This window comes from Pinus tabuliformis, chromosome 3_1 (assembly GCF_031772625.1).
Source record: "Pinus tabuliformis cultivar Carrire ecotype Pingquan chromosome 3_1, CPIR1, whole genome shotgun sequence".
Classification (NCBI taxonomy): domain Eukaryota; kingdom Viridiplantae; phylum Streptophyta; class Pinopsida; order Pinales; family Pinaceae; genus Pinus; species Pinus tabuliformis.
In genome coordinates, this window is record NC_142301.1 from 64,244,769 (window position 1) to 64,259,192 (window position 14,424).

Consider the following 14,424-nt stretch of genomic DNA (forward strand, 5'->3'; position numbering starts at 1 on the left):
GGGGCAAGATACATGGTTCAAAAACTTCAGATTCGACATCGAGCCATGTAAGGTGTTTCTAAAGCCAGAGTTTGTAGAAACCAACTTAACCAAGGAAGTTCCCAGAGACTACATCAAGGACAGCTATGCTAACTTGCTCTTCAACATTCAATGTTATTTTACCTGTGAAGGCAGATATCAAAAGGTTTATTCATATCATTTTAAACTCCTGCTACATTTTACTGGTATGATTTCTTTAGATTTGCCTTACTTCTTATTTCGAAGTGTAGCTAAGATGGCAGATAAAGTACAGTTGAAATCTCAAGAATGTGAAACTTCCCTGTTTCATCATGGTCTAATTAAACTGATAGTTCTACATGAACTCAAAAGGATCAACAAAGAATGGTCTTCGTTTTTGTTTTTATGTGATTTTGGAGCAGAAAAACAAGGTGTAGACATTAGCCCTAGGGTTAAAGGAACTCCATCAGCAGAAACCAGCAAGTCTGTAATGTCCAGGGCAAAAAGGTATGTTAAGTTGAAACCTAGGAAGCAGGTGAAAGAGCAAGTAAGAAAAGCACCAGTAGTCATTCTTGAAACTCCTAAATCTACAAAGGAAAATATATCTGAGGTTAAAGGAATGACACAAGAACAGTCAGCCAACAAACCAGTTCAAAAGAGATTGACTAGAAGTCAAATTGCAAAGGAGAAAGGTAAAACAGTGATCTCGGGAGAAGGTTCAAGCTTGAAGGGTGATTTAAATGATATTTTAAAAGCCATTGATATTGCAGAATCCCCTTTGGTGCAGGCAGATGTGATAAAATTTGATCAAGGAAAGTCAAAGAAAATGAAACCCTCCAAGAAATTGGAATTTGAGGATGATGTTACAGCATTTGTTTTCAAACCCAGAAAACCCTTAACCAGGCAATCCAAGAAGATGCAAGAGTCCAATATTGAGCTGGGGAGAACAGAAGAAGCATCTGTTTTCAAGAAGAGTTGATAGACTTTCCGTCTCCAAGACCTAAAGGTGACAAAAACACAGTTCCTGCCACTCAAACAGAAAAAGTCAGTTACGAGGTTATGGAAGAAAGGTTAAAAGCTGCTAACAATGAAATTGCTAGACTAAGAGTGAGAGCAAGAGGGCATGTTGTTGAAAGGACAAATTTCAAAAGGATGAAGGCTCTCTGGGAAGCTGAAAAGGTGTCCAAACCAGAAATAGTAAACAGTGAAACTCAGTACTTTACCTGGACTATTCCTGCAATCAAAGAAGCCAGATTTGTAAGGAGGATTAATGCTCAGCTGAGAGCTACAAACAGGGGTTTGAAGAGACAAATTGAAGACCTAGAAATACAACTAACCAAATCTGGAAAAGGGTCTACAGCAATAATGAAACAGGGTGATGAAAAAGGGCAGTGAAGGATATATATTAAAACAGTTTTGGCACATAAAAAGAGTTTTGGCATATAAAAGGAAGAACAGTTGTGAAGAAGAACATCTTATAAGGGTAAGTCGCGCTACGAAACTGCTGTGTACTCTTTTTCAACACGGCCTTCAAAAATGTGTAGTTTGGGAGTTTTTCAAAATTCCATGAAGACTAATATGATCAACCAAAAATCAAACCAAACTGCTGAAGATGATCATTTAGCACTTATGGATGCTTTCTGGAGGTAAGGGTTGATTAGGTCCAAATTTTGAAGTTGCTGGTAGACATGGTATCATATGTGAAGTGTCAAATGGTAGTGGTGTAGAAAGCAAACTTCCAAGAATTATTTCATAAGTGATGTAAAGGTTGTGCTACGAAAACAGAGTATTTTTGCAGCACAGTTATGTTTCATCCTTTCCTCCATATTTTCGAGTTTCCTTTTTTGCACAGGTGGAAAATGAAGTTTTTATGGATTATTAATGCATGCCACATGTACACCAGTAAAATTGTTTGAAGATAAGCATTAAGGATTAAGGGCCTTAAAAGGAGGAACTTTGTCTCCTAGTTTTCAAGACAGTTAGGTCATGACTCAGCAGGTTTTGCAACAGCATTGTGGACATCATCAAGCTCAAAGACATGGTTTGGCAGTTGATTAAAGAATGTATTGAAGTCATAGATTAGGTTGTTGGAAGCATGTTTTAGGAGTTTCACTCCTATTTGTATTAGGACTCTTAAAGACAGCTAGCTGTCAAGTTGTAATTAAGTAGTTTGTTTGATGAATAGATAGGTGTCAAAGTTAGGAATTCGAATTCCTCCAAAGATGGATCATAGTATCCAAAGTTGTAAAACTCTATATAAAGCTTGAGAATTGAATTCCTCGGGGTTGGTAATTTCATTAGCAAAAGAAAGTTGTGTTATTGTAAGAAACTATGGTTTTCATACTTAATACAGAGATCAGTTTGACTACTCAAGATTCACAAGGAGTTTATGTGTTTGATGTTCTTATGGCCTTGTTCAATTACTTATTTGCAGTGGTATGAGCTTGTGATACTTAGAATTCATTGGAAAATGCTCTAACTTCCTTCACATGCTTGTAAACTGTGTTAATTCATTGTGTTACTGTTTTATTTATAAACCCTAACTCTAAGTGCCTTCACTTCCATGTTTTGTTGATCATGTTGTTTTGTTGAAGACTATCTTGACTGCATAGCCCAATAGATGTTTGCTAATCTTTGATTCAACTAGTCAACTAGTTACACATTTGTCCATTTTATTCCTAGAGTTAGCCATCTAATCATTAATCAAAAATCTTAAACCTATTGAGAGATCCCTCTCAGGTTGAGGAGGCTAAGCCTCAACCAAAAGATTGGTTTGAAAGAGTTACTCAGAGTCTACTTGATCAGCAGCCTATCAGGGTCAGATTCTGTGATAACACCTTCTTGGATTTCTTCAGTGGACAATTTGTAGCAAAATGGCCCACCTCATGACAATGAAAGCATCGCACTTTCGATTTGTCAAACTTCTTCCCACCATAGGAAGAACTCGATTTGGGATGAGAATCCTTCTCCTTCCCTTTCTTTGCCTTACTTGCTAAGGCACAATTTTCTTCATCCTCCTTGGATGAAGAACCATCTCTAGTGCTTCTCCTTATCTCCTCCTGCATCAGATCCGATCAAATTCGTTCCCAATCTGGCAGTTTCTCTCTTCCATTTACTGAGTCTTGGTAACTATGCCAGCTCTTAGGAAGACTGAGGAGATCAAGACTCACCATGTCATCATAGGTTGTCATGATCCCTACACTTCCAAGCTCATCCCTGCAGGTGGTGAGATTGTTCAGATATGTAGAGATCGTGTCGCCCTTTTCACACTTGATTTTCCGAAGCTTGTCTTTCAGCGCTAGCTTCCTTTGATCGCTACTGTTATGATATAGATCTTTCAATGTTTTCCACATTGAAAATGGTGTCTCCTTCCCATGGAGACTTGAGACTATATGGTCTCGAACTCCCTCCAGAAGGATTCTCCTCGCTCTAGCCACACATTTCTTCCATTGCGCCAATTTTGTAGCATTAGTTGTTGCTAGCTTGGGGACTTCTTGATCAGTGAAGTCCTTCAAACCGTTGTCCTATAATACTGCTTCCATGCGATCCTTCCAGGCTATATAATTCGAGCTGCCATCAAGGGCATACTCGACTCTTAAACCATTGAACACCATTGTTGAAATTTGAGATGTGATAATAATTTGAATTCTATAATCAGGAACTTCAAACTTCGAACTTTGAACTTCTTTGTATATTGTTCTTCGCTTTGATCACCTTTGCTCCGATACCATGTAGAAATTCCCACTGTAGATCACCTGATAATGCAATATACTAAAGCAAAATACTAGATCTACTTCTACAATCAAACTTTGCGGAAGCTTAATCAATTTGAGCTAGATCAATCAGAAAACATATGACAGAGAAGAAGAAATCATACACATGAAACACAGAAGAATACTCTGGGGAAAGCCTCAGCTAAAAGCCCCGATCTCGGTATTATCATACAAGTGGAAATATGTTCAGATTACACAAAGCTTTAGCTCACAAGCTATCCAGCTCTCAGTACAATCCCTCTGTTGCTCATAGACAGTCAAAGGCTTCTCACAAACCTTCTCCTCTACCCTCCAAGCCTCCTATTTCCTTGCGCAGTTTCTCCTGGGGTCCAATGCTGCCACCTGTGTGAATTTACCTCTCACACAACACATTAAACTCAAAAGTAATTGTGCAGTCCTGAAGGAGATAATTCCTTCTGCATGGATGAGTTTCCTATATAGGAAAAATCCTCCAACTGATAGTACACTGTCCCATCACCTGATCTCAACTGGGTCTCTGACTGAACTGACATGCATGAGTTATTTATGAGAGAATATTCAGTTATCTGAAGTGCAGCAGTTACATGCATGCATGCATTAACTAACTGAACTCACAATTAATTCCACAAACTGTTGGAACTAATCTAACTAGACTTAACTCAGTTAACTGAGCTAACTAATTACAACTCAAAGTACAACTCATCCTGATCTCCTTTAATCAAGGGATAACTTCCTCAATCAATGGAGAAACTGTTGCATGTCTTCACATAGACTTCATGTTTGATTTCCTACAACTAATTAACTCAAGATGAATTAATTAATTATTTTACAAACAACTACTAAGATCAAATTCAAATTTTAATTCTCAATTTTAGTTCAGGGACTAACTAAAATTGGAATGTATCCCGAAATGCTATTTATAGCAGTGCTATTTTTAGCATTTCTATTTTATCATTCCTTGTTGCTATATCCAACACTGGTACCTGAGATGCTATTTATAGCAATGTTATTTATAGCATTTCTATTTTTAGCATTTCTTGTTGCCATTTTCAACAAAATCTTCTCATGATTTGCTCTTCTTGTAGCAAATCATGAGAAGTATGGCTCCTATTTTGATTTAATTATTTAATTGTCAATTGTGAACTAGCTTCTCGGCTTGTAACTCTTCAAATTGTTATTCAAAGAGATATTATAAATAAATAACTTAGAAGCAAGGAAAAATAACAATTCTCTTGAGTTTGTAATCGTTGTTATTGGAGACCTTTTTTTTAATACAATTACTTTGTTCCTTTTATGATCAAATGCGTGGGTGAATAATTCGTTGATTGAAGCTCTTTCGTTCTTGCACTCGACAGGAGGGCCCCGTGAAGAGTTATAAGTTAGTGTAGTTGTTGATCATTATTATGAGTGGTTTCATTTTAATTTGCAGATAGTTCATTTTCAATACTCTGCTTTCAATCATATTTTATTTAACACTATCTTGTTTGCACAGGTTAAGCACTCACTCATAAATCCAAAATATCAAAAACATTTTCCTTTCTTAGTTTTCTCATTTCACATTCTTCGCTTAGTCTTAGATTTAAGAGTTGATGTCCAGATTGATTGTATTCAAAGTTGCGTACACCAGTACGCTATAAAGACTTGTGATTTAGATCATTAGTTCGTTTCAATTCTACTCTTTAGTTAACCTTCTTATGTGTTTTTAGAGTAAGTTTGATTTTAAAATAGAATAAGCTTTATTTTGAATAAATTAGCATACTCTTTCAATTTAGTTTCATAGAATAAACTCTTATTTTGTTAAATAGAGTAGTCTTTTGCTTCAATTCCATAGAGAAAATTTCAATTCTGCTGAGTAGAGCATTCTTTTCAATTCTATCAAATATTTTTCCATTCATTTCAATAGAATAAGTTTTAATTCTGCCAAGTAGAGTAATTTTTCAATTTAGTTCAGTAGTATAATTTTATTGTTGAATTGAGACTTCTGTGATCCATAACAGTTGTAAGAAGAGCTTCGGCGTAAATCACATATAGAGAGATCTTTGTTGACGCGTTTCGAACCAGCAAGTGTGGCTCATCGTCAGGACAAGTTGAAGAAACAAATCCAGCTTTGCATGTTAAATAGTTTGAGCATGTTAAATAGTCTGAGCAGGGCCTCCAACAACTATTTAGATCAACGGCTAGCTTTGACTTAGGGACAGTCAAAAAGTCAAATTGATTATTTAAAGGAAGATAGTTAATGACCATACCTATATATAAATATATAATTATATAAATGAAATAATATTAGAAGGGGTTTACATTATTAATTAGTTAAAAATGTATAATTTAATAATTAACAATTTTAATTAAATGGGAATTAGTTAAATTGGAGACCTAACTAATATATAAATAAGGTAAATGTAAGATGATAGTTAAATAAAATAAATATTTAAAATAAGCAAATAAATAAATAATAATAATATATATTCGTTAATAGATAAATAAATAGATTAAAATATATATATATATATAAATAATAATATATATAAATTAGTTACGAAAGAAATAATAAAATAAATAAATAATAATAAAAATAAAAATGATAATAATACTAATATATATTCGTTAATAAATAAATAAATTATAAAATAAAAATAATAACAATATATAAAAATTAGTTACGAAAAAATAATAAAATAGATAATAATAATATATATTCGTTAATAAACAAATAAATAAATAAATTAAAATATATATATATATATATATAACTTAATTAGGAAAAAAATAATAATAATAATAAATAAATAAATAAATAGATAAATTAATAATAATAATAAAAAGAAGAAAGTAAATAAATATTTGTTATGACTATAAATACCAATATCAACCAGAGAAAAGGGGGACGACTCAAAAAAAAAGCAAATAAATAAATAATAATAATAATAATATATATTCGTTAATAGATAAATAAATTAATTAATTAAAAATATATATAAAAATAATATAAAATAGATAAAAAATACATAATAATAAAAATAAGTAAATAAATATTTGTTATGATTATAAATCCCAATATCAATCAGGGAAAAAAGGAGCGACACAAAATAAAAAGGAGAAGGACTGGAAAGAGTCCAGAGCAAGAAGGATAAACCTTAGGAGACAGGAAGGCTCCAAGGGAAAGACGAAAGCGAAAAAAAGATGAAAGAGGGGGGGGGGGGGAAGAGACTAAGATGAAAGGGCAGGGATCCAACATCTACTGATCTTCCAGCCGTCATCTCTATTGAGATTGCTAGGCCTTCTTTCAATCTCAATAGCTTCCCTGAGTTTACGATGATGGAACTGGGCAACTTTGGCAACAACCTTAGCCTCCTAAGGTTGTTGCCAAAGTTGCCCAGTTCCATCATCGTAAACTCAGGGAAGCTATTGAGATTGAAAGAAGGCCTAGCAATCTCAATAGAGATGACGGTTGGAAGATCAGTAGATGTTGGATCCCTGCCCTTTCATCTTAGTCTCTTCCCCCCCCCCCCCTCTTCATCTTTTTTCGCTTTCGTCATTCCCCTGGAGCCTTCCTGTCTCCTAAGGTTTATCCTTCTTGCTCTGGACTCTTTCCAGTCCTTCTCCTTTTTATTTTGTGTCGCTCCTTTTTTCCCTGATTGATATTGGGATTTATAATCATAACAAATATATTTATTTACTTATTTTTATTATTATTATTTATTTATTTATCTATTTTATATTATTTTTATATGTATATTTTAATTTATTTTTTTATTTATCTATTAACGAATATATATTATTATTATTATTATTTATTTTTTTGCTTATTTTTTTGAGTCGTCCCCCTTTTCCCTGGTTGACATTGGTATTTATAGTCATAACAAATATTTATTTACTTCTTTCTTCTTCTTCTTCTTTTTCTTTTTCTTTTTTTTATTATTTATTTATTTATTATTATTATTATATCTATTTATTTATTTATTTATTATTTATTATTTATTTATTTTTTCATAACTAAGTTATATATATATATATATATATTTTATTATATATTTTAATTTATTTATTTATTTGTCTATTAACGAATATATATTATTATTATTATTATTATCTATTTTATTATTTTTTTGAAATTAGTTATTATTTTTATTTTATAATTTATTTATTTATTAACGAATATCTATTAGTATTATTATCATTTTTATTTTTATTATTATTTATTTATTTTATTATTTCTTTCGTAACTAATTTATATATATTATTTTTATTTTTATTTTTATATATATTTTGATCTATTTATTTATCTATTAACGAATATATATTATTATTATTATTTATTTATTTGCTTATTTTTAATATTTATTTTATTTAACTATCATCTTACATTTACCTTATTTATATATTAGTTAGGTCTCCAATTTAACTAATTCCCATTTAATTAAAATTTTTAATTATTAAATTATACATTTTTAACTAATTAATAATGTAAACCCCTTCTAATATTATTTCATTTATATATTTATATATTTATATATAGGTATGGTCATTAACTATCTTCCTTTAAATAATCAATTTGACTTTTTGACTGTCCCTAAGTCAAAGCTAGCTGTTGATCTAGATAGCTGTTGGAGGCCCTGCTCAGACTATTTAACATGCAAAGCTGGATCTGTTTCTTCAACTTGTCCTGACGATGAGCCACACTTGCTGGTTCGAAACGCGTCGACAAAGATCTTTCTATATGTGAAGTATAAATTTATGTTTAGTTTATTTTCAAATTGTTTTGATTTGAACACGAATTATGGGAAGAAAATGTGCATACACTTGTTATGAGTTAATATTGATTTGGTTTAGATTCACAATTTGCTTCAATAGATTAGGAACTACATTTTTTTGGAAATTTCATCCTATAATAAAAAATAGAACTTCTATCATATATTGTGCACAGGCACTTCATAATTACATGAACCTTAGTTTGAAAATTTAATGACGTAATTTAACTAACAATTAAATTACCCAACATTTTTGGCGTCATTGTTTGGGAAGTGTATATAAGACTTTATTTTTTATTTGCATATCATACTAGATGCATTCATTCTCTAGATGCATAATTAAAATCATATTAAAATCATTTAGGATGAATGTATAGAGAACAATATTCTAGGGGTAGATTTGTAAGTAGAGGTAGAGGACGTAGTTCAATACCATCATCACCAACCACCCCCGCTAGACCACATAGTGCCACACCATCCACCGACACTCACATTCCAACCATAGCTGGTAGACATATATTTCCAAAAGTACATAGGTCTAAAATTCAGCCTAGGCACTCGTCAACCTCACCTACTGAAACTGTACTTGAAGAACGTACATCCCCTACTGAAGGAGTCATATTTATCTCTTCAACAGGTGAACAACTCTCAGGACATAAGTTAGAAGGGCCTAGTGAGGAAGAGGAGGAAACGTTTTTTTACATACCATTAGTAGAAGAACCTGAGGAAGAAGTAGACAATCCTATTGTTGAACCTTATATCAGCTCTGAATAATCTACAATGGCAAGAGAAGGGGAAGGATAATTACACAATGGAGATGGTGGACCAAGCATTGGTGGAGGAAGAGATAGAGGACGTCGAGGTGGTAGTGGTGGAAGGGGAGATGATAGAGACTTTCGCGAAGAAGATCATATGATTATTTACTTGATACTCAAAAATTAAAATTGTTTCCAACCTCTCTAATAGATGGAGCTCTTAAATGGTTCATCGGTCTAGGAACACATTCTATCAGAACATGGGATGATATGAAAATAATATTCATAGAAAAATACAAAGATTAATGTATGTATTGTAACCTTAAGGATTAAGTCTTTAAGATGGTTCAAAAAGAGGATGAAAACCTTGAATATCAGGTGGAAAGGTTTGCTTACAATATCAAAAGGGCTAAAATACACAATTTAGATGAGGAGACATTAAAAACTCTTTTGCTAAAAACCATAAGGGATGATTGGATCGACCTTCTCAATTTAATGGGAAAATGAGATGTCTCTCAATTGTCATTTGATGGAATTTGTGAGTTTTGCAAACACGTTGCAAGACATACAGCAAAATATGGTAAGAACCCAAGAGATCCAGTCATGTCATGTTGAAAAATGTGTAACTAGGTTCGATCTTCATTAGTATGAAATGTATTCTTGTAAATGTAAAATGAAAAAGAAATTATTATTATTGTTGAAGCATGGCTTTCATGCTCAAGTTCTTTTATTTTATAGGTCAAGCACCCATTGAGTGCGTTTAGGGTTTGTCCTAGGTATAAGAGTCATTGTCATATATGGAAGACCTTATGGGCACATTGTATATTGTAAAGAAAAAATTATTTTGTTTTGAATATGTCAAAATAACTCCAATATCAAGTCGGCCTAATGAGCTGTCAAGTCGGCCTACATGAAGAGCCATGTCCACCCTTGAGGAAGCCTATATATAAGAGGAACTCATCCTCCAGTTGGATCATTCATTCACTCATCTCTTATGTGAAGAATACAGAAGAAGGAAATTGAAGAAGGAAGTGGAAAGAAGAGAAGGATGAAGAAGTCGAAGTGTTTGGGTCTCTTTCTATTCTTCTAGAAGTACGAAAATAGGGTTTCTACACTGGGAAATTCTGAGGTTCGATTTTGGAAGCAAGAGAGAAATGAAGGCAAGCAAAGGTCTCTTAGGGCATCTTACTAGCCCTAGGACTAAATTCAAAGAAAGCGAGGTCAAGGGGAAGGAATTTAGAGGGAGATCGAAGTCTCCTAGAGAAGCAGCAGCAATTGCAGTGGTTACTTGGGAGCGGAATTTCAGATCTACTGGGAGGTCAAAGATATTTCAGCAGGAGGCCAATGAAGACTTGACCTTGGAGGGTATTTGTCTGTGTCTGCATCATGGTATTCGTAAATTGAAAGATCTGAAAGATAAGAAGAGATTTTACGGGTTTTCCCCTCAAGAGGAGGGGTTTTTTCCCTAGCTTGCAGCCTATATCTTGTGTCATTTTTCTTATTATTTTTTGTAGTTGTTTGATGTATTTCACATTGGAAAAAGAAATATCAAAGATAATAAGTAAAAAGTTAACATAAATAGTTATCAAGTTAAGAAAATTAACATATATAATTCCCTGTTGAATTTTCAACATGGTATCAGAGCTTTGGTTCTCTAAGGGCATCATCAAGATCTCCTCTAGAATGAAGAAGGTCATCAAGAATATTGCAAGTCATCTCAAGAAAGGTATCAAAGAACTACGGAGTCTCATATTCTCTTCAAAGAAGGTATCACTCAAATAAAGGGATGAAGTACTCTTCTCGACTCTCTCTAGGACATTCCAAGACAAAGGCATCTGGGTGATTGATAGTGGTGCATCAAAGGCACATGACTGGTCACTCCCACCAATTGAAGACCTTGTCAAAAGGAAAATCTACATACTCTATGGAACTTGGAGACAAAAAAAGCCATCCAGTGAAAGGCATTGGATCAACATCCATAAGGCTCGAAGATGGAAGCCCCATACACCTCAACAACATTTTGTTTGTTCGAGGTTTGCATAAAAATCTACTTTCTATTTCAAGCTTAGAAGATAAATGAGATAGAGTAGCCTTCATTGATATTAAAGTAGTTGTATGGGCAAAGGGCTCAAGCATAGAACAAGAAAAAGTGATTGGTATCTATTGGGTGATTTAATTGTGAGTTAAATCTATGTCATTTGATTTGTCAACCCGGTGTTTCGTAAAATGATGAGGTATACTTGTACTATATGTACTAAGTGGTTATCTTTTAGATTAGATTAATCTGATGCAATTGAAACTAAGAAAATAAATAAAACTAAATCCAAACAAAAGAAATTGAAATCACACTTTCATAAGGGAAATCACACCACGCTTGCATAAATGAAAATCACACTTGCATAAAGGAAATCACACCATGCTTGCAGAATTGAAAATTACACTACACTTGCATAATTGAAATCACACTTGCGGAAAGGAAATCATACTCACACTTGCATAATTGAAAGCACACTTGCTGAAAGGAAATCACACTCACACTTGCATAATTGAAAGCACACTTGCTGAAAGGAAATGAAATGAAAAAACTATACTATGTTACCAATATATACAAAGATATGCAAATTGTGGTTGATGGGGGCCCTCCATGCCTCAATATGCACATTGAACAACTATCACATCTTGGAGATCAAAACAACAGCTTATGTTTCATAAAGATGGATAAAAGCTCCAAAAATATCACAAGATGGATGAATACATAGATAGGAGATACATTAGATAGATGGGCTCCTTTGAAGGATGCACCCCTATTTATACAAAATCTAGGGATAACTGGTCAATAAATACATATCCCTTAAATCTCTCCTAAATCCACAGTTGTATCAACCAATCTCCTAAAAATAAAATATACAAATCCTCTCCAAATTCTCTCATAGTTTTGATAAGGACACATATCAAAACCTCCATGATTCTTCTCCTTTGAATGTGCTTAGCTTAATGATCCATATCTTCCTCAAATATTCTACAAATCCTCATGAGTTGGTATTTGAAATTCGAATTTGTAGTTAGGAGGCCAAGTAGGACCCTTCTAGAATCTTCAAGTAGGCCTACCATATCATAAAACTCATAACACTTTTATATATATATATATGAAATATGTTAATTTCCTAATAATTAATCACAAATTCACTTAAAATACTTAAAATTAATGACTTTGGAAAATAATAATAATAAACCCATATGGTCATGAAAATGGTTACTAATGTAGGGTTTATAGAGTTACAAAGTTAGGGAATGAGGGTAAAATAATGGAAAGAAAGGTGAAAGTGGATGACATTTTGGAGACCCAACAAACCCCGCAACTGAAGTTGTTGCATGTCCTCATGCAACTATTGCATTGATTCACTTAATCATAAGTTTATCTTCTTGAAATGTTTTTCTTCTTTATGAGCTTTGGCTTTGTATTGATTCTCTTTTAACTTTGCATAATCATATCATTTGACAATTTTATTGTTTTTGCAAAGTGTACTTTGAAATGCATTTGATTGCAACATATTATTTTGTATGGTTGGTTCTTGTGTAAAAACCAAAATTTTATGAGTATTGGTTCTTGCGTAATAATGCTTTTTTTATTTTGTTGCATCAAAATAATTGAAAACATTGAGAATTCATTTTTAAGTCGCATAGTGATTGTCAGCGTTTTGATGTGCTCATCAATTAATCATTGCAAAACATATAATAATAAAAAATGAATCAAAATGCAATAATAGTTGGTTTGGGAAAAATATGTTGGTTAGGATGAAATGAAATGTGACATGTGACATGAAATATGAATATCCCTTCCCCCCAACTTAAGGTGTTTTTAGGTTTTGGAAAATGAAAAAGGGAATGTGAATGTGGTGAGGGATTTTCCAAAATCACAATTTTAGCATTTAAGGAACTACATGATTAAATATTAGAAAATTACATACCTTCACTTACCTGAAAAGTGGACAAACTATGTATATCAAAGAGTGTGGTTGTTGTTGCTGGATCATGGAGTATGAAATAAAAGAATATAATCTTCCTTCTTCTTTCTCTTGGTTGTATGAATTGATGATGAGATTGGGATCTTTATTGCTATGGTTGCTGAATTAAGTCCTATTGAAATCATGTAGTCTTCATTCATTCCCACTCGATGGCATAATTCTTATCTATGTGAATAGATGTGTCAATGTCGAACATAGAAAAGAAATTGTTGGATTACTGACCATTAATGAATGCCATTAACCAACACGAGACTACTCACCATTGATGTCAATGAGAGTCAATATGCCTAAGTACATCTTACTAGGTACGAATAGATGTGTCGAAGTCAAGTCACCTAGAAGATCCGACAAACAGGGGACATTGATGTATTCCCACTATTTATTGGCGAGAGAACTTGTCATTAAGGCATGCAAGCCTCAAGGTACTTGAAAGATCTCTAGTTTTGATCCCAAATGATGTGTCAAAGTTTATGGGTCAAAAATTGTTAGAAGGAAGGCCTTAGTGAATCCTCCATCATCTAACGCGAGTATGAAATAATAATTTGAAGAACTATAGATGGAAAATTTGCATTGAAGCAAGGTTTATTTGACGGGAAGGAAATGGAAAATGGGATGATTCAACTTTGTAAGGGAGTTGAATGAATTTATTTTTGGGTTAAGGGTGAGTGAAAATTGGGCAGGAAAATATGAAGATTGCAAAGGGAAATGAGTTTTTGGTAGTAGGGAGATGGACAATTATGGATCGACTGTAGGCTTAGAATGAGTAGCAATGGTAAAATTGGTATTTGTTTAGTAGCAATGGTGTAATGGATCTGTGTGATTTGACATGAAATGATCATGCTCTTCTGAAAGAAACTTGGTCTGTGCATATAGTGATCTCCTTCATCGTCTTGGAACTTGCAAAAACTTAGCACTTTTTCTGCAATAAAATGTAAGACTATCAAAAGAGAGAGGTGATTAGTCCCTCTTCATCTGATATATACACAAAAAACTTCAGAAATAGTACTAATAAAACAAATTCAAGAAAAATTAAATGCACTTTTACCTGTTTCTAGCCAATTTTGAGCTCCACACACTTAATGCTTCATCAATATACCATAAACCAAATTTACATAAGCTACTGAATTGTGTCGATTCTGCAGCTACC